This window comes from Callithrix jacchus, chromosome 3 (assembly GCF_049354715.1).
Source record: "Callithrix jacchus isolate 240 chromosome 3, calJac240_pri, whole genome shotgun sequence".
NCBI lineage: Eukaryota > Metazoa > Chordata > Mammalia > Primates > Cebidae > Callithrix > Callithrix jacchus.
Window position 1 is genome coordinate 153,176,533 of NC_133504.1, and position 22,448 is coordinate 153,198,980.

Sequence of the window (22,448 nt, forward strand, 5' to 3'; positions counted from 1 at the left end):
CTTCCTGCCTTGGCCTCCCACAGAGCTGGGATTTACAGGCATGAGCCACCATGCCCGGACCACGCCTTCACAAGTTTGTGAAGTGACTTTGGGAAAACGCCTAAGGAGGGGGTGCTGACTGTCAGGAGAACTATCTTTATGATTAAAGAGTTGAAACTTTCAAGCCCACTGCTCAACCTCTGGGGAGAGGAGGAAGGTTAAAGATTGAGTTCAATCAGAAATGGCCAATGATTTAATCAATCGTGCCACATAATGGAACCTCCATAAAACCCCTACACAACAGGGTACAGAGACCTTCCAAGGGAGTGAAGAAACACATTGAGATGCTGGGAGGTCAAAGGGATGTGGCTGGAGAAAACAAACAAAGATGCTAGGAGCGTGGCATGCCTGGAGAGCATGAAAGCTCCACCTGTCCCCTTACCTTTCCCTGTGCATTTTTCCCACCTGGCTGCTCCTGAGTTGCATCCTTTACAATGAACTGGGTGATGGTGTGCAAAGTGTGCTTCTGAGTTCTGTGAGCCACTCTAGCAAATTATGGAACCTGAAGAGGGGATTGTGAGAATCCTCTATTTATAGTTAGTTGGTCAGAAGTGTAGGAAGCCCACTAGCTCCGGCATGGTTTTCTGGGCATAGCAGCTGTTATCCTTCCTACTCCAGCTGTTTCAGGAGCAACAGAATCCAGGTCCCCTAGGCTCAGGCAGATAGGTTATGAATTTAGACCTTGAATTTAGGCCTTGACAACAGCAGATAACTACTAATTAGAACTGGCTGGCTGGCTGGGCCGGGTGCGGTGGCTCATACCTGTAATCCCAGCACTTTGGGAAGCCAAGGTGGGAGGATCAATTGAGATCAGGAGTTAAAGATCAGCCTGGCCAACATGGTGAAACCCCGTCTTTGTTAAAAATACAAAAAATTAGCCAGGCGTGGTAGCAGGTGCCTGTAATACCAGCTACTTGGGAAGCTGAGGCAGGAGAATCACTTGAACCTGGGAGGTGGAGGCTGCAGTGAGCTGAGATCATGCCATTGCACTCCAGCCTAGGCAACAAGAGCAAAACTCCGTCTCAAAAATAAATAAATAAAAATACAAATTAGCCAGGCATGGTGGTATGTACCTGTAATCCCAGCTACTCAGGAGATTGAGGCAGGAAAATCACTTGAACCTGGGAGACGGAGGCTGCAGTGAACTGAGATCGTGCCACTGCACTCCAGCCTGGGCAACAAACAAAACTCTGTCTCAAAAAAAAAAAAAAAAAAGAAAAGAACCATAGGAAGCCCAGTGTTGCGTTCAGCATCTGAAGAAAGTGTAGTCTTATGGGACTGAGCCCTTCCCCAGTGGGGTCTGTGCTAACTCCAGACAGTTAGTATGTCAGAATTGAGTTAAATTGAAGGATACCAGCTGCTGTCTGTAGAGAACTGGCGAACTGCTTGGTATGAAAAACCTACCTGGTTTTCCTGACATGTGTTGTGTTGTCATAAGTATTCTGTAAGAGTATAGCAAAAAAGTGTTCTTTTTTTCCCTTTCACTAGAGAAAAGTGCTAGAAAGGAAACAGAAGAATGATATCATAGAGAATAGCAGATAGGACCTGTTGAGTTAACTCAGATCAGGAAAGGCCTTTCTGGAGCATTTAAGCTGAGCTTTACAAAATGAGAAAAATCCAGCAATGCGAAGAACATTCCAGGCAAAGGAAGAGGCAAGCACGACCCTTGAGGCCTCAAAGGGCCAGGCTGCTCTAGAACCAGACCAAGGCCAGTGTGCAGAGGGTGCAGTGATTGAGGGACAGCGGATGAGGTGAGGCCATGAGGCAGGCATTCCTCTTCAAGGGAATGAGGTCTTAAAGGCCATGGTTAGGGGGAAACATTGCCCCAGTTTGCCCAGAACTGAGGGTTTCCTGAAATGCAGAAATTTCAGTGCTGAAATCAAGAAAGTCCTGGGCAAAACAAGATGAGGTCACCCTCGCCATGGTAAGGAACTGTGCCCAGCTGATATTGTGCTTACTCGGTCTGCAATAGGCAATCACTGAAGGGTCGTAAGTAGGAAATGATGCTTAGTGATTTCTGTTTTTAAAGGCTTTTCTGTGGCAAATGCTTAAGAAAGGAGCAAGTTGGAAAAACAGGTGGCCAGTGAGCCAATTACTACCACTCCTCCATGCATTGAAATAGACTGAAGATGGAGAGATAAGAATGGATATAAGATACATTTTTGAGTTAGAATGAACAGGACTTGGAAATGTATGTGGAGAAGGCAAAGGAGTTAAAGATATCTGGAGTAGCACAACTCACAATTGCAAAGATGCGGAACCAACCTAAGTGTCCATCAAGCAATGAGAAGAAGAAGAAAATGTGGTAGGCCAAGCATGGTGGCTCACGCCTGTAATCCTAGCACATTGGGAGGCCAAGAAGGGTGGATCACCTGAGGCTGGGAGTTCGAGACTAGCCTGGCCAACATGGAGAAACCCTGTCTCTACTAAACGTACAAAATTAGCTGGAAGTGATGGCACATGCCTGTAATCCCAGCTACTTGGGAGGCCGAGGCAGGAGAATCGTTTGAACCCAGGAGGCAAAGGTTGCGGTGAGCCAAGATCGAGCCATTGCACTCCAGCCTGGGGGACAGAGTGAAACTCCATCTCAAAAAAAAAAAAGAAGAAAAAAAGAAAATGTAGTATATATACACCATGGATATGAGTAGCGCTCAGCCACAGAAAGGAACAAAATAACACCTTTTGCAGAAACTTGGTTGGAGCTGGAGGCCATTATCCTAAGTGAAGTAACTCAGGAATGGAAGCCAAATATCATATGACCTCACTTATAAGTGGAAGCTAAGTTATGAGGACGTAAAGGCCTAACAATGATATTATGAACTTTGGGGACTCAGTGCAGGGGAAGGTTGGGAGGGGGTGAGGGATAAAAGACTTTTGGGTACAATGTACACTGCTTAGGTGACAGGTGCACTAAAATCTCAGAAATCGCTGCTAAAGAACTTATCCACGTAACCAAAAACCACCACCTGTACCCCCAAAACTATTGAAATAAATTTTTTTAAAGGACGATATCCTCAAAAAAAAAAAAAAAAAAAAAAAAGAGGCCAGGCAGGGTGGCTCATGCCTGTAATCCCAGCACTTTGGGAGGCCTAGGCGGGTGGATTACCTGAGGTCAGGAGTTTGAGACCAGTCTGACCAACATGGTGAAACGCTGTCTAAAAAAAAAAAAAAAAAAAAAATCTGGACTCTGGTTTTACTATCCACTTAATTGGTTTTGCCAATAGAGAGAAATCTGAGGAGGACCTGGGTATGGAAGTTCAGAGGCAAGGATGGAGGTACCTGGAGTTCCATTCAGAAGAAAATGTGCCACTCAGAATGAAAACACTCTTACTGTTAATGTTCAAGGTATTTTGTAATCAGTAGCTAATTAGTTCTCAAAATAGTTGTTCTGAGTTGTTAATTACCTAAATCCCATTTTATAGTTTCTGGAAAAGAGCAAGTATCAGTAATTTGCCTAAGGCTAGAGTAAATTGTAGAACTGACAGCAGCACCAATTAATTCCTGGTAGTCTTATGTTCTGCCAATCTTTTAAAAGAGTAACTCGTAGTCGGGATGGGTAAATTGAACGACGTTTGGGAGAGTAAGGCATAGATTTAGTAGTCAGAGGGTTGTGGCGGGGGGCGATGGCTCATGCCTATAATCCCAGCACTTTGGGAGGCTGAGATGGGCGGATCATGAGGTCAGGAGATCAAGACCCTTCTGGCCAAAATAGTGAAATCCCGTCTCTACTAAAAATACAAAAAATTAGCTGGGCGTGGTGGCAGGTGCCTGTAATCCCAGCTACTTGGGAGGCTGAGGCAAGAGAATCACTTGAACCCAGGAGGCGGAGGTTGCAGAGAGCCACTGAACTGCAGCCTGGGTGATAGAGCAAGACTTCTGTCTGAAAAAAAAAAAAGGTCCGAGGGTTGTGTTTTGAGTTTCCCACTTATTACTTAGGTGGCATGGGCACAGGCACTTAGTTTCCTCATCCATAAAATATTAATTTTTATCTTAGAGAGTTAAATATTCAACATGTTCTTACTTTCTTTTTTTTTTTTTTGAGATGAAGTCTTGCTCTGTCGACCAGGCTGGAATGCAGTGGTGAGATCTCAGCTCACTGCAACTTCTGCCTCCCAGATTCAAACAATTCTGCCTTAGCCTCCTGAGCAGCTGGGATTACAGGTACATGCCACCATGGCTGTCTAATTTTTGTATTTTTAGTAGAGACAGGGTTTCACTATGTTGGTCAGGCTGGTCTCAAACTCTTGACCCCGTGATCTGCCCACGTTGGCCTCCCAAAGTGCCGGAATTACAGACACGAGCCACAGTGCCTGGCCCATGTTTTTACTTTCTGCTGTATCCTCTGCTTAGAAACAATCTTACCCAGAAAACTGTTATTCTATTAGGGAAATCTTCTTTGATCACCCTGTAATAAATTAACAGCAGCCACCCTTCACCCAAAAGCACTTTTTACTCTACTTTAGCCAAGTTTGATTTCTCTTTATAGCACTTATTACCATCTGACCTATTATATATCCATTTTTATAAGATCATAGATGCTGTTTTATTCCCTGCTAGTATCACCCATGTCTAGAACATTGCCTGGAACAATATATGAGTGCTCAATAATATTTGTTGAATAAATGAATAAATTAAATGAAATTATGCACATAGGCCGGGCGCGGTGGCTCAAGCCTGTAATCCCAGCACTTTGGGAGGCCGAGGCGGGTGGATCACGAGGTCAAGAGATAGAGACCATCCTGGTCAACACGGTGAAACCCCGTCTCTACTAAAAAAATATAAAAAATTAGCTGGGCATGGTGGTGCGTGCCTGTAATCCCAGCTACTCGGGAGGCTGAGGCAGGAGAATTGCCTGAACCCAGGAGGCGGAGGTTGCAGTGAGCCGAGATCGTGCCATTGCATTCCAGCCTGGGTAACAAGAGCAAAACTCCATCTCAAAAAAAAAAAAAACCAAACAAATTATGCACATAAAATAGTACAATATCTCCTCATGATAGAAATTCAATCATTGCTAGCAGTTACTATATCAGAATAGGAATTTGGAAATGTATTCAATTTTATACATTCCTTGCCTGAGAATGTTTAAATCAATGTTTCTTTATATATCTCTATTAAAAATAAATCTTTAGGCTGAATATTTAATGCACACACCTGTAATCTCAGCATTTTGGGAGGTCAAGGCAGAAGGATCACTTGAGGCCAGGAGCTTGAGAACAGCCTGAGCAACATAGAGAGACCCCTGTCTCTATATAAAAGATAATAATAATAAATAAAATTTAAAAAATACTTAGTCTATTCTTGGCTGGATGCAGTGGCTAACACCTGTAATCCCAGCATTTTGGGAGGCCAAGGTAGGTGGATTACTTGAGGCCAAGAGTTTGAGACAAGCCTGGCCAACATGGCTAAACTCCATCTCTATTAAAAATACAAAAATTAGCTGAGCGTGGTGGCACATGCCTGTAGTCCCAGCTGCTCAGGAGGCTGAGGCACAAGAATCACTTAAACCCGGGAGGCAGAGGTTGCAATGAGCCAAGACTGCACCACTGCATCCCAGCATGGTTGACAGAATGAGACTCTGACTTTAAAAGAAAAAAAAAAGGCCTGGCACAGTGGTTCACACCTATAATCCCAGCACTTTAGGAGGCCAAGGCGGGCAGATCACTTGAGGTCAGGAGATCGAGTCCAGCCTGGCCAACATGGTGAAACCCCATCTCTATTAAAAATACAAAAATTAGTGAACATGCATGGGTGACATGTGCCTGTAATCCCAGCTACGTAGGAGACTAAGGCACGAGCATCACTGGAACAGGGGAGGCAGAGGTTGCAGTGAGCCCAGATTGTGCTACTGCACTCCGGCCTAGGCGATAGAGCAAGACTCAGTCTCAAAAAAAAAATTTATATACCTAAACATATATATGTATGGGTTATTCTTGAAAAGGTATAACAGTTTTGTACTTCACTTGATTAATTTACAAAAAGACTGTCTTTATATTCTTTGGTGATTCTCATTATTATTTTGTGGATAACAGTTACGTGGCTATGAGAACAAACCAAGCCCAGGGCTCAGTTTTTTACTTTATTTGTTTATTTTTTCTGAGATAGAGTCTCACTCTATTGCCAATGGCACAATCTTGGCTCACTGCAACCTCCACCTCCCGAGATCAAGTGATTCTCCTGCCTCAGCCTCCCGAGTAGCTTCGATTACAGGTATGCAGCACCACACCCGGCTAATTTTGTATTTTTAGTAGAGGTGGGTTTTCTCCATGTTGTCCACGCTACTCTCAAACTCCTGACTTCAGGTGATCCACCTGCCTCAGCCTCCCAAAATGCTGGGATTATAGGTGTGAGCCATTGCGCCCGGCCCCAGTTCTATATTTCAGAAGTGGGTTTCTTTTTCTGGTAACAAAACAGAGTCAAATGTATGCTATATAATCAGTGAGTTTGCAAACAGGGATTCCAGTTCCTTCTGATATGATCGAAACTAAACATGCTAGCTTTCAAGTCTGGTATGGGGAAGAGAAAAAAAGAATGAAACATGTAAACCAACAGGCTCCTAAAACTACTGGCGAGTCAATTCAACTAGAAAAACAAAAAATACTCTACTGTCATGGCTGGGTGACAGCGGGTGCAGGAAAGCTAAACGTTTATTCATAAAGATGCTGATTCATTTAGAAAAAGAAAAAGCCAGATGCCAGCCGATTGAGATTTGGCTTCACTGCACTGAGAAGTACGGAGTCTGCGTACTCTCTGGGGTGACTAAGCCATTATTTCACTCTGAACACAAAGAACTGTTGCTTCGTGCACCCCTCACTGTAATTAGCTCTCGCAAACAAGGGATGAAGAATCGAACCTGAGAGGTCCTTGGCTGTAGGCCAAGTGCTCAGAATTATTTATTTTATTTTGGTTAAGGAAACAGGATAAGAGGACGATGTCTAATAACCTATTTCTTCATGGGCCCCTGATTTAAGCGCAATGGGTAATAACTACGCAATCTTCTCGCTGAGAGCAATAGGAGATTTCTTCCAAGAAACCCCGGTTGCATATGGTTTGAGCCAGTGGTGTGCTGGTGGATGTTTAACCACCAGCCTGGGGGAGGTAGAAAGGCTCGTTTGTAATGTTTGCTGATTTCTGCAGTGTAAATATTCCCACTCTGGCTGATTTCAAGCTACTAATCTGACATCACTGAATGAAGAGTTGGGAAGAAAATGTGAAGTAGCATATTGTTATATATAATTTCCACTATTCAAATACAGCCAGGTATGGTGGCTCACGCCTATTATCCTAGCACTTTGGGAGGCCGTGACAGGTGGATTGGATGAGGCCAACAGTTTGAGACCAGCCTGGCCAACATAGTGAAACCCCGTCTCTACTAAAAATAAAAAAATTAGTTGGGCATCGTGGTGGACACCTGTAATCCCAGCTGCTAAGGAGGCTGATGTGGGAGAATTGCTGGAACCTGGGAGGTGGAGCTTGCAGTGAGCCGAGGTTGTACCACTGCACTCCAGCTTGGGAGACAGAGTAAGATTCCATTTCAAAATAAATTTAAAAATAAACAGGCTGGGTGCATGGCTTACACTTGTAATCCCCGCACTTTGGGAGGCAGAGGCAGGTGGATCTCCTGAGGTCAGGAGTTTGAGACCAGCCTGGCCAACATGGCAAAACCCCATCTCTACTAAAAGTACAAAAATTAGCCGGGCTAGTAGGGGCGCATGCCTGTAATCCCTGCTACTAGAGGGGCTGAGGCAGGAGGATGGCTTGAACCTAGGAGGTGGAGGTTGCAGTGAGCCGAGATCGTGCCGCTGCCTGGGCAACAGAGTGAAACCATAGTGAACTATAATAAAATCATTAGGAAGTGGTAAGTTTTGAGTATCTATTTCTTCATTGTAAGTATTATGTATTTCATTGTAAATTCATATAATTTAATTTTAGTAATGGCTGTGCTTAACAACTGGCTTACGGACTTTCAAAATTTAACAATTGGCTCTCAGGAGCCTGTCAAAGCAGGTTCAAGGTGCACTACTGATGGGAACCCTGAGGCAGGGGCCCTGTGAGTTCTGGGGCTAAGAAGAACTCAGCAGACCCATTGCTTCAAAATGGAGCTCACCATTCTCTTCCAGGGGTTCTCTTTCCTCATTCTGTGAGAATCCTCATTTTAGCACACCTTGCCTGGTTTTACTCATTAGCAAAACAGAGAGACCACTCCCGTTCCTGGTTGTGGAGTCTGTAGGCTACCTGTGATGTTACATAGGAGGAAAGTAAGTCTCAGAAGAGTCACATAATGATGATGATGATGATAGTTGACACTGGTTAAGCTTGTACTATACATGCCAGTCACTGTGGTAGATGCATTACATAACATCTCATTTGAACCTCATAAAAATCATATGAGTAGGTGATTTAATTTGTATTTTCATGTTTCAGATGAGGAAACTGAGACGCAGGTGGTTGCACAGTATTTTCTGATTCTGCTTCTAGAAAGAGGTTAAGCCAAGATGGAAATTCAGGCTGTCTGACCAAATTGCTCATGCTCACAGCTACTATAATCGGATGGTTTGTAAGTGAGGTGGGAGTTGGCAGGAGTCAAGGGGCGGGGTTGGGGGTGGTGGTCAAACCTAGGTCTTCCAGTTCCTGTGGGGGGATAAAGATTGAAAAAAGTAAACTTCTGAGACTGGTTCATCGTTCTTATTCCTAGTTTATCTGTGGAAAAAGAGAAGTTCTGAAGAATGAACCACTTGGTCAAATTAGTTGAGTGATCAAGAATGAACACGCAAAAAATTTAAAAAGATTGTCTTTACAAAAAAAATAGGCTAGGCACAGTGGCTCACTTCTGTAATCCCTGCATTTTGGCAAGCCGAGGTGGGTAGATCACCTGAGGTCGGGAGTTCGAGACCAGCCTGACCAACATGGAGAAACCCCATCTCTGCTGAAAAAAAAATACAAAAATTAGCTGGGCATGGTGGCAGGTTCCTGTAATCCCAGCTATTTGGGAGGCTGAGGCAGGAGAATTGCTTGATCCCAGGAGGAGGAGGTTGCAGTCAGCTGAGATCACGCCATTGCACTCCAGCCTGGACCACAAGAGTAAAACACCATCTCAAAAAAAAAAAAAAAAAAAAAAAAAAAGCCCGCTGCAGATGTTGTGGTACATACCTGTGGTCCCAGCTACTTGAGAGGCTGAGATGGGAGAATTGCTTGAGCCCAGAGTTCGAGGTTGCAGTGAGCTAAGATCACAGCACTGCACTCCAGCCAGGGCCACAGAGTGAGACCTTGTCTTAAAAAAAAAAAAAAAGAAGCCAGGTGCAGTAGCTCACTCCTATAATCCCAGCACTTTGGGAAGCTGAGGTGGGCAAATCACCTGAGGTCAGGAGTTCAAGACCAGCCTGGCCAACATGGCAAAACCCTGTCTCTACTAAAAACACAAAAAATTATCTGGGCATGGTAGTATGCCTATAATCCTGGCTACTTGGCAGCTAAAGCAGGAGAATAGCTTGAATGTTGAAGGCAGACGTTGCAGTGAGCTGAGGTGGAGTCACTGCACTCCAGCCTGCGACAGAGACACTGTATCAAAAAAAATAAAATAAAATAAAAGGAATGATTATGGGCTTCTCCTAGGCTTTCTAAGATCCCTTTGAGAACAAATAATTCTCCAGATTTGAAAAAAGTGATTATGAAAAAAACTCATACCTTCTTTCTTAAATGGAAATAATATACTGTATATGTTAGTGATAGGACAGTTATATATATCATCATATCTTCTTTTTTTTTTTTCGAGACAGAGTTTTACTCTGTCATCCAGGCTGAAGTGCTGTGGCACAATCCTAGCTCACTGCAGCCTCAAACTCCCGGGCTCAAGGTGATCCTCCTGCCTCAGCCTCCTAAGTAGCTGGGATTACAGGCACGTGCCACCATACCTGGCTTTTAAAATTTAAATAAACGTTGGCAAATCCACAAATGGAATATTAACAGCCTTTTTAAAAGAATGAGGGGGATTCAAAAGCACATGCAGAAATCAGTTACACCTTTGAGTTACAGTGTAACTAAAAAAAAAAAACTAGGATTACAGGAGTGAACCACTGCACCTAGTCTAATAATTTTTATTTTTATTTTTATTTATTTTTTGAGATGGAGTTTTGCTCTTGTTGCCCAGGCTGGAGTGCAATAACCCGATCCTGGCTCACTGCAACATCTCTGCCTCCCAGGTTCAAGTGATTCTCCTATTTCAGCCTCCCAAGTAGCTGGGATTACAAGCATGCGCCGCCACGCCCAACTAATTTTTTGTATTTTTAGTAGAGACAGGGTTTCTCTATGTTGGTTGGTCAGCCTGGTCTGGACTTCCAACCTCACATGATCCACCTGCCTCAGCCTCCCAAAGTGCTGGGATTATAGGCGTGAGCCACCACGACTGGCCATAATTTTCAATGTTTTCATAGAGATGGAGTTTTGCCATGTTGCCAGAGCCATTCTTGAACTCCTGAGCTCAAGCGATCTGCCAGCCTCGGCCTCCCAAAGTGCTGTTATAACAGGTGTGAGCCACCATGCCTAGCCTGAAAAGTGCCAGGACTTTTTAAGGGAATTTAAGAGATTAGAGTAATTAACAGGGCAGGAGGAGGGCTCCCCAGATGGGTATTGATATCTCAGTGGGACCAAGACTCCACATTGACTGTGCCACCTGCTTGAGTGCTCTGGTTTCCCACATCCTCTTTTGAAGGAGCTATGCCTCATCCTTTTGCACTGAGACTCAGTTTCAGGTTAATGTGGTCCAGTTCTAAAGGGCCAAACATTCTTTGCTGGCCTTGATACTCATAGGGACATTTGGCCACCTCTTTTATTCTGATCACAACCCAGAATTCCTGCACTGATAAATGACTGAGTCTTTTGATTTATTTTTTTGCAGAGGTAAAATCTGGCAGCTAGTAATCTGGTTATTTTCTGATCAGTGTGGCCAGATGGCACTTTCAATGTTAAAACTGTTCAGAGAAGCAGGTTTCACAGTGTTCTATAAGTTCTCAGCACTGTTTCTCATACATCCACATTTTTTATGATGCAAACTTTTTCCTAAGCCCAGAAACTTAGACATTCAATGATAAAAAAATGATGTGGGAAGCTCCCTGGTTAGCCAGGGATCATCCTCCAAACCCTGTTTGATTAGACATTCAATACAATTATATATATTTCCTGTTTAGATATTTACTTTGATGAAGGGCATTTAAAACTCTTCCATAGGCCGGGTGCAGTGCCTCATGCCTATAATCCCAGCACTTTGGGAGGCCGAGGCGGGTGGATCATGAAGTCAGGAGTTTGAGACCAGCCTAACCAACATGGTGAAACAATGTCTCTACTAAAAATACAAAAAAATAGCCGGGCGTGGTGGTGTGTGTCTGTAATCCCAGCTACTTGGGAGGCTGAGGCAGGAGAATCACTTGAACCCGGGAGGCAGAAGCTGCAGTGAGTCAAGATTGCGCCATTGCACTCCAGCCTGGGCAACAGAGTGAGGCTCTGTCTCAAAAAACCAAAACAAAAAAAACCTTTTCCATTACAGTTGTTCTTACTGCATGATAACCATTACTGTTGCATTAATAATTAATATTGCATAGAACACTTGTACATTGTCATTTGCAGAATATCTTTTTGTATTTGCCTTTTTTGGGCCAAGTGCAGTGACTCACGTCTGTAATCCCAGCACTTTGGGATGCCAAGGTGTGAGGATCTCTTGAGACCAGGAGTTAGAGGCCAGCCTGGGCAACACAGTGAGAATTCATCTCTATCTATCAGGCCCAAATATGGCAAATTTAAAAAGATACTCTGCAAATGACAATATATAAGTGTTCTATACACTATTCACTGTTTGTTTTTGTTTTTTAAGAGATGGGGTCTCGCTATGTTTCCCAGGCTGGAGTACGGTGGCTATTCACAGGCATGATCCCACTACTGATCAGTACAGGAGTTTTGACCTGCTCTGTTTCCGACCTGGGCCGGTTCACCACTCCTTAAGCAACCTGGTGGTCCCCCGCTCCCAGGAAGTCACCATATTGATGCTGAACTTAGTGCAGACACCCGATCAGCATAGCTCACTATAGCCCAGAACTTCTGGACTCAAGCAATCCTCCAGCCTCAGCCTCCTGAGTAGCTGGGACTACAGGCACAAGCCACTGTACCTGGCACAGTATTCATTATTAATATAAAAATAATGGTAATCATGCAGTAGCTTGGGCCTGTAATCCCCGCACTTTGGGAGGCTGATGGGAGCAGATCACTTGAGGTCAGGAGTTCAAGACCAGCCTGGATGACTTGGTGAACCCCCATCTCTACTAAAAATACAAAAATTAGCCAAGCATGGTGGCAAGCTCCTGTAATCCCAGCTATTCAGGAGGCTGAGGAAGGAGAATCGCTTGAACCGGGGAGGCGGAGGTTTTAGTGAGCTGAGGTCACACCACTGCACTCTAGCCTGGACAACAGACCGGGAGACCCTGTCTCAAAAAAAAATCTGCCTGAGTCCTCTCCACTGTCCTTTTGGGTGCCGTTGCCACCCAAAAGAACTCTTTTAGTGGCGTTGCCACCCAAAAGTACCTAATTTTGTTATTTAACTTATTAAAAGGAGATATGTTTTTTAAAATGTTTACATGTTGCTTCCCTTATTTTCGTTTACTTGGTAATCTTTTTTCTTCTTCTACTTTCTCTTTCATTTACTAGAGCTCAAATTAGAGAGTTTGAAATGCCTGGTAATATGATTCGTTCTTGGACTGATTTCTGACTCATCATCTTTTAGCCAAACAGCTTGAAATTATAATCAATTGCCTACCTCTTTGGCAGCCTCTGAGGACTCCCTTGGATCTCTGGAGCTGGGAGTTCGAGTTCATTTTGGTGTTATCTAGCACAACTTCTTTATGAAACAGGAGAGTAGAGGGGCCAAAGTTACTGCAGTAAGTTCAAACTAGTGAAGGGAAAACTAGAGAAGGAGTCAGAATCTGAACCCGCACATGCAATATTCTAGTCCAGGTTTCTTTTTTCTTTCCTTTGCTCTTCTATGAGTGCTGTCCCTCATCTATCCTTTTAAACGAATGTGTATTTTCTCCCTAATCCCATGTGATGGATTCAAGGATCATTTTGTTTTTTATTTTTTAAGATGGAGTCTTGCTCTGTTGCCCAGGCTGGAATGCAGTGGTGCTATCTCAGCTCACTGCAACATCTATCTCCTGGCTCAGCCTCCCAAGTAGCTGGGGCTACAGGCACAGACCACCACACCTGGCTAATTTTTGTACTTTTAGTAGAGATGGGGGTTGCACTATGTTGGCCAGGCTGGTCTTGAACTGCTGACCTCGGGTGATCCACCTGCCTCAGTCTCCCAAAGTGCTGGGATTGCAGGCGTGAGCCACCATGCCCAGTCTTCAAGGATCCTTTTAAATATCAGCAGGTTACACAATTGTGACATTTGAGACACAGCAGTCATAAGACTAGGCAGGCCTCTTTGGAAATCACAGCTTTCAAGACGGGAGTCTCCTCCCAACTTTTTTGTTCTGGTCTTAGGGCAGTAACAAGAGATTTTCTCGTGACATACCTAAGCCTTCCTGCTTTGGGCTGAATTGAAAGTAGTACAGTACTTGCCAATCCCGTGGTATTTTGGTGTCTCTCTCTGGTCCTCACCGATATTAGGAAGTGGGAGTATTTAAATGCCATGCCTGCAGGCTCCCTTTCCCTTCTTTTTTTCTTCCTTCCTCTCTTTCTTTTAAGTCAAGCACACTGCTAAACCCAAACTGGGAGATCTTCCAAAAATTAGGCCTCTTTAAACTCTATCCTTTCCCTTTTCGTTCTCCCAGTCATGGTGCCTGCCTCACAATGCACCCAAAGGCAGTAAGTCTACAAATGCACAGAGGAGAAAAATAAGAATCATGCACTAAGTTTTATTTCTTTTCTTTTTAATTCCTCATTTTATAATTATTTATTTTTTTGGCTGGGGACAGTGGCTTACTCCTGTAAATCAGCATTTTGGAAGGCTGAGGCAGGAGGATCACTTAAGGTCAGGGTTTAAGATCAGCCTGGGCAACATAGAGAAACCTCATATCTTAAAAAAAAAAAAAAACTGGCATGGTGTATGCCTGTAATCCTCTACTCAGGAGGCTGGGTAGATCACCTGAAGCCACAGTGAGCTATGATTGCACCTCTGCAGTCCAGCCTGAGTAACAGTGAGAGACCCTGTCTCTATAAAAATAGGCCGGGCATGGTGGCTCATGCCTATAATCCCAGCACTTTGGGAGGCAGATGAATCACGAGGTCAGGAGTTCGAGACCAGCCTGGCCAACTTGGTGAAACCCCACCTCTACTAAAATTACAAAAAATTAGCTGTGCATGGTGGTGGGGGCCTGTAATCCCAGCTACTCAGGAGGCTGAGACAGGAGAATTGCCTGAACCTGAAAGGCAGAGGTTGCAGTGAGCCGAGATCGCACCACTGCACTCCAGTCCAGGTAACAGTGTGAGACTCCATCTAAAAAAAAAAAAATAAGTAAAATAAAATAAAACTTTTTTTCTGAGGCCGGGCGTGGTGGCTCACGCCTCACTTTGGAGGCCAAGGTGGATGGATCATCTGAGGTCAGGAGTTTAAGACCAGCCTGACCAAAATGGTGAAACCCCGTCTTTAAAAAATAAATAAATAAATAAATAAATGTAAAAAAACAAACAAAAAAGACCCTTTTTTTTTTGAGACAGGTCTCGCTCTGTCACCCATGCTGGCCTCGAACTCCAGGGCTTAAGGGATCCTCCCACCTCAAACCTGTGTGTAGCTAGGCTACAAGTGTGCACCACTGTGCCCAGTATTATATAGAATTTTAAATTATTATGATTTCTATTTTGAACACATGACCTAAATCAAACAATGGGAGTCATCTTTTTTTTTTTTTTTTTGAGATAGACTATTGCTCTGTCACCCAGGCTGAAGTACAGTGGTGCAATTTTAGCTCACTGCAACCTCTGCCACCTGGGTTCAAGTGATTCTCCTGCCTCAGCCTCCCCAGTAGCTGGAATTATAGGCATACGCCACCACACCCAGCTAACTTTTGTGTTTTTAGTAGAAATGACATTCTACCCTGTTGGCCAGGCTGGTCTCAAACTCCTGAGCTCAGAAGATCTCAACCTCCCAAAGTGCTGGGATTACAGGCATGAGCCACCACAAAGTGCTGGGATTACGGGCGTGAGCCACCACGCTCCACTTGATAGTCATCTTGAGTTTTGAACTGTGTATGAACTATTTTCAAACTCTTGTCGTTTAGACCTAGATTGCATTCCTTGCTAGCTGGGAGACCTTGAGCCAGTCATTTAACCTCCCTGAGCTTCTATTTTTCCTATCTGTCTAATGGCTATACTAGCTCAAAGGGCTGCTATGAGAAATAGATAAGGGCTACCTGCTTGGCATATGGCAGCCCCTAACTAGTGCTAACGCCTCTTTCACCCTGCCCAAGTTGTACCTCTCCTACCCTCTTTTCACCATTGCTCCGCTTTTTCTCTCCCTCCTCCACTCTCCTGGGTTCTTTCCTCGTTTCTACTAACAGCATAGCTAAGCACGGGTTCACTTTCCTAGGCCAACTCCCCATTTCTTACACTGCAGGCTGTTTGGTTCATTTCCATTTCCACCCAGCAGGGAAAACTAACTTTCCTTCTCCTGGCTCTGGAATTTGTGTGTCTGTTTGTTTGTTTGAAGTTGAACATGGCAGGGATTGGCCTGCATCTTCCATGCCTGCTCATTTTGGTTCTTCAGAGGGGATCAGGTCTTCTTTGGCAGGGAAACTTTAAAATAACACCTCAGGCAAAGCACAAAAAGTCAGCTGCAACCAGTCTTTCCTGAAGACCAGCTGCCCGCTCACCCAACAAACAGATAGAGATTCCTCTACAGGATTCTATCTTTTTGGGGGCTGTTCATCCAGCTTTTGGTTTACTGCCAGAGCTGGTATTTGCTGTCATGCTGTGATAAAAACTACAAAGATAACAGCTTTCTGAAGGACTGATGGCATCTTTGAGATGCCTCAGGCTGATCTGCAGAGATTGTCATCGCAGTTTAGCTGCCTTTGCACCAGTCCTCTGGCCTCACGTATTTTCACATTATTGGAATTTACTTCATTGATTCCTAATGGCCTGGGCAAGTCGGCCTGGAAAGGCAGGCCCTTCTTTGCACTAAAATCACAATCAGAGTCAGCCCTGTGGGAGGGAGGAGAGATTTCCTAACCTTTCCTGAAAGCACACCAAGAATTCCCCTTGGCGCGGAGCTGGGGTGAGGAACATGGCTTCCAACTTCGTACTGTGTACCCAAGAATTACAGCTCGGAAATCACAGGAGAGGGGTCATCTATTCATTCATCAAATATTTATTAGGCATCTTCTCTGTACGAGGCACTCTGCTAGGACCTCAGTTTACAAAGATGCCTAAGTCGTGGTTCCTACCAGGCAAAGTCAGATAAGCCTATAGATACTCACAGCGCTATGTGATTCACATCTTAAGAGAGGCCTGTATTGGCTGGGCACAGTGGCTCACACCTGTAATCCCAGCACTTTGGGAGGCTGAGGCGGGTGGATCATGTGAGGCAAGGAGTTCGAGACCAGCCTGGCCCACATGGTGAACCCTTGCCTCTACTAAAAATAGAAAAATTAGCTGGGCATGGTGACGTGCACCTGTAATCCCAGCTACCTGGGAGGCTGAGACCAGAGAATCATTTGAACTGGGAGGTGGAGGTTGCAGGGAGTCGAGATTGTGCCATTGCACTCCAGCCTGGGCAACAAGAGCAAAACTCTGTCTCAAAATTAAAAAAAAAAAAAAAAAAAAAAGAGGTCTGTGTTAAGGTTGAGAATCTCAGAAGAGGGAAGCCCTCCTGCTGCAGATGGTGGAATCTGGTGGAGGAAAGATGGCTTCACAGAGGAGGTAACTATCTGCAGAGCCTTTCAGGAGGAAGAGCTCAGCCACCAGAGACAATGGCATGAGGGCTGAAGTGGGGGGGAAAGAAGTGACTGTTTGGTTTGAGTCTTTCCTGAAGCAGTTCCAGAAACAAGAATGTGAAGGTAGTGAATTTGGGAGATGATTCCAGAAAACCTCACAGGGACATGGGGAGTGCAGCAGGGAGTGGAAGAAAGGCATGGCATGTTAGCAAGATGCTTGCCACTGTGAGCAATTGGAGCTCAGTCCAACCAGGTAGCTCTGGAATTTGATGGAGAGCAAGTCTCAGAGTCATCGCAGCACAAGGGCAAAGAAGTTGGGTGGGGGGAGTTGCTTTCAGGGATACTTCCAGCTTGCCCTGCCTCTGTGCTCTTAGAGTCAAAGAAAAGCCGCAGGAGAGTTGTAGATATTTGCACCAGTGTTCCATGTGTACAGGTCAATGCAGCCAGATATCAGGGAGGCCCCATGGTAACTGCTACATGGGACTAAAGGAACTGAGACATGAAAATAATACCACAGGCTGGGCATAGTGGCTCACGCCTGTAATCCCAGCACTTTGGGAGGCTGAGGTGGGCAGATCGCCTGAGGTCAGCAGTTTGAGACCAGCTTGGCCAATATGGTGAAACCCTGTCTCTAACAATAAGAAAATTAGCCTGGTGTGGTGACAGGCATCTGTAATCCCAGCTACTTGGGAGGCTGAGGCAGGAGAATCTCTTGAACCTGGGAGTTGGACGTTGCAGTGAGCAGAGATGGCTCCACTGCGATCCAAACTGGGCGACACAGTGAGACTCTGTCTCAAAAAAATAAATAAATAAATAAATTTAAAAGAAAGAAAACAGCACCACAAATGATGGGCCATTTGTTGAAGCGGCAAGAAGTAGGTTGTGATTTGGGAAGGCAGAGTGACACAGAGACACCCGCCTTGGGCAGACACCACATGGATGAATTGCTGGCATTTACGGGAATGTGAGTGAATCATTTCATCTTCTGTACTCCCAGGCAAAGCAGAGTCCTCGTGCTATTATAGCATTAGCTGTGTATGCCTATGTGTACCCAACCAGACCATCAGTTTGTGAATTGTGATTTCATTCACCATCCTGAGTCTAACAGCCAGCCCAGGGTCTAGCACAGGGCAAGGACTCAGAAGGTATTTGAGTGATGGATGACTAGTTTGTTTTATGCTCACAGTTCTACCCAGAGCTATTTACTGTGCTTAGAGTAGGATTATCTTGTGTATGCACTTTGGAAGTGGATTGAAGAGGCGTGGTTGACAGGATGCTCTGAAATATTTTGGAGTTCCTCCCTGTAAGTCCAGAGCTGTTCCCAGGGGACACTTCCTTCTTCCCGTGCTACTGCAGCAAAGCCAGCAAGAACCTTGCCGAATTGTCACTTTCATAGAAGACACTGTGCTGCAGTCCTGTTGTCAATGGAGGAGCCTGGACTTTCCCTCCGGCCTCGGCCAACGGAGTGGCCCAAGCTCCTTTTTCTGACTAGTTCAGACAGCAGTTGCCTCTGGTTGCCAACCAGAGAAAGAGGCTATCACTGTCATTCAACAAGAGGACAGTTTTCTGAAGTGGCCATGTGACCTTTTCAGAAAATCCCCATGGAAAGGGGAAATATCTTGATGTAAACAAGAGGAAAACAGAAACGACTCAGTCACCAAAATGGGGCCTCACACCCAATGATTCTGACACAGACCTCAAGATAGAGGAAAGTTAATAGGATCTCATCACAGGGTCCATAAAGAACCCCTAGAGGTCTATTCAGTTCATCCTCCTTTGGAGATACAACCAAACTGAATTCATTAACAACTATACTTAAAAACTTTTTAGGAAAGAAGATTATTTTTTGACTTTTTACATTAGGTATCAGAAAATGTTTAGATAAGAAGTTCTTTGGAAAAGAGATTTCTTTTGTCTTTACCTATTAAGGATCAAAGAATGTTTACAGGTATAATAGAATAATAGAACTTATTTCCTGAAAACTCATTTCCATAGCTGAGGAACTGAAGCAGAGCCAGACTAAAATGTGTCCTTTGACCCACAGTTCAGAAACTTCCTTCAATCATTCATCAGGCATTCCTTGAGTCCCTGCCCCATGGACCTTTATTTGGACCTGGGGAAATTGAACTCAGCAAGGCAGTTGTGACACCGCCAGGAGGCGGCTTATAATCCAGATGAACAAGAATAGTTGCATTTAATTAACTATAACCAGATGTCACCAATGCCATAATGAAGGCATGCTCAAATGCATCTTAAGTCTTATCAAGGGCCTTTTTGGTTTAAAAAAATGGGCAGTCGGCTAGGCGAGGTGGCTCATGCCTAGAACCTTAGCACTTTGGGAGGCCCAAGGTAGGAGGACTGCTTGATTTCAGGAGCTCGAAACCAGCCCAGGCAACATAATGAGACCTCATTTCTACAAAAAATTTTTTTAAATGAGGTAGGTATGATGACACACATTTGTAATCCCAGCTACTTGGGAGGCCGAGGTAGTACAATCACTTGAATCTAGGAGGTTTAAGCTGCAGTGAGCTGTGATCATGCTTCTGCACTTCTACCTGGGTGACAGAGTGAGATCCTGTCTAAAAAAATAAAAAGAAATTTAAAAAAAGAGAAATAAATTCACTTGGGTACACACTTAATGACAATTGTGTAAATCCCTGGATTCTTCTGTAAAAACAGAAAACACAAGTCCCCATCTCAAGTTTGCAGTGCCAGACTCTTATTTGTCCAAAGAGTTCAAAGGAGCTAGACCTTCCTACTGCTGCAACCTTGGAAATGTGGTCTCACTACGTTGCCTCGGCTGGTTCTCTAAAATAAAAGAAGAGGAAAATCCTTCTACTTGTACATATACATATATATTGAGACAGAGTTTTGCTCTTGTTGCCCAGGCTGGAGTGCAATGGTGCGATCTCAGCTCACTGCAACTTCTGCCTCCCAGTCAAGCGACCTGACTCAGCATTACAGGTGCCCACCACCACACCTCGCAAATTTTTTGTATTTTTAGTAGAGACGGACTTTCATCTTCTTGGCCAGGCTGGTCTTGAATTCCTGACCTCAGCTGATCCACCCACTTCGGCCTTGCAAAGTGCTGGGATTACAGACATGAGCTTCTGTGTCCAGCCCACTTAATATTTTTGCATGAAGGGGTCATATGAGTCACTGGTACATGGATGATTGTCATTGTCATGTACATAGCTGATTGCCAAAGCAACCAGTAGAGGTTAGGATATAATTCTGTTTGAGCAATACAGTGTCAATTACACTCTGAAAGAAAGATGTTAGTGAGCCGGGTGCGGTGGCTCACGCCTATAATCCCAGCACTTTGGGAGGCTGAGGCGGGTGGATCACGAGGTCAAGAGATCGAGACCATCCTGGTCAATATGGTGAAACCCCATCTCTACTAAAAATACAAAAAATTAGCTGGGCATGGTGGTGCATGCCTGTAATCCCAGCTACTCAGGAGGCTGAGGCAGGAGAATTGCCTGAACCCAGGAGGCGGAGGTTGCAGTGAGCCGAGATCGCGCCATTGCACTCCAGCCTCGGTAACAAGAGCGAAACTCCATCTCAAAAAAAAAAAAAGAAAGAAAGATGTTAGTAGACTATGGTACTGAAACTTACTACTGTAAAAAGAAAAAAAAGTACCATCTTACTGAAGAAAGGAGATACTACCAGGAAGATGGCTCTTGACTAGTAAGATAGGAGGGACATACAGGTGTGTGAATTCCCTAACTCCACCATTGCTATTTCATGACTTATTCAAGAATTGGACTTGAAAGTGTGGCTCAGTGACACACAGCAGTAAAAGTGTCACTTAGGTTCTGGACCAAATCTTCTGCTCCCCTCGTAGTCAGCAGTGATCTAGCTCAGCTGCCTGCTCCATAGCTGAATGCTGAGGAGAATCTGTTCTGGCCAACTCATGAGATACCCCAAGCTCTTTCCTGCAAATCTCTACCTTCTCTCTGCAGCCTGATTTTGATCGATGGCCACATGAAGCTAGAAATCTTGGAAGTAGTGGCTGCCTCTCTGCTTCTCACTGCTACTCAACCTCTTCCTTACCCCAGTTAGTTGGTCATCAGATTCTCTCAGCTGTATTTAATTAATTAATTAATTAATTTATTTATTTATTGGAGACAGAGTCTCATTATGTCACCCAGGCTGGAGTGCAGTGGCAAGATCTTGGCTCACTGCAACCTCCACTTCCGAATTCAAGTAATTCTCATGCCTCAGCCACCTGAGTAGACGGCACTGCAGGTGGGCACCACCATCCCCAGTAATATTTTGTATTTTTGTTGTTGTTGTTGTTGAGACACAGTCTCACTGTGTCACCTAGGCTGGAGTGCAGTGGTTCCATCTTGGCTCACTGCAACCTCTGCCTCCCGGGTTCAATGATTCTCCTGCCTCAAACTTCCAAGTAGCTGGGACTACAGGCATGTGCCATCATGCCTGGCTAATTTTTCATATATTTTTAGTAGAGATGGATTTTTGCCATGTTGGCCAGGCTGGTCTTGAACTCCTGACCTCAAGTGATCCACCTGCCTTGGCCTCCCAAATTGTTGGGATTATAGGTGTGAGCTACCACACCTGGCCTAAAATTTTTTCTTTCAATAAAAACATAATAATAGTGTCCTGTCCAAATATTACCACCTCTAGGAGGCTTCCCTTACTTTTCCCTTTTTCCCCACAGGCAGAATTAGTAGATTCCTCTGGCACTTGGAGCCATCTCCACTGCCCCCTCACTTTGTACTCTGTAGAGTTATCTATGTGTCTGTAGTTCCAAGGCATGGAATGGGTCGTGTTTCCATTTATCTGTGTATGCCCAGTGTGTGACTCTTGATAGATAATGAAGATTTGTTGAACAAGTGAATGAATGAATGAATAAATCCCACCTGACTGGCTTTTCTCTTCAGTTTCTGGACATGCTCATCTCAAAAGGCCAGCTCTCCTTTGAACCCTGTCACTGTTCTTCATTTCATGGCCCCATTAGTTGAGCAGGTTGTCATGCTTGCTATCTTCACACCTTCACTGGTCAGCCTTACCACCCTTGTCAAGGGCACCATTATCTCCCAGCTGCAAAATGAAATGATAGCTTTCAATCCTTGTCTTACTAACATTTTGCCTCAGTTGACTTTGTAAACGTGCCTTCCTTCTTGAATCTAATCATTTCCTGGACTAATGCTTTCTTCTGAGCTTCTCCATGTGCTCTTTTCTCTAGTCCTAGCCTCTTCTTGTTCACCCAGCACTCTGGGTGATCTCTTGGCTTCAAGCCCTATCAATTTGCTCCCAAGACATCAAACTTGTGCCTACCTACAAGTTCTTCTGCCTGCTAGGTGCACTGATGAGGCTCGTTAGGCCTGTCTGTGTGGGAGTTTTGAAGTTCAGGAGTTTGCAGATGAATTCAGGCACTACTTCAGTGACCTCCAAACTGGTGCCTCTGCTGCTGCTCTGATCCCTTGCAATGTGCACTAACACTGCACTCAGAACTAGTGACCTTGTTAAAAC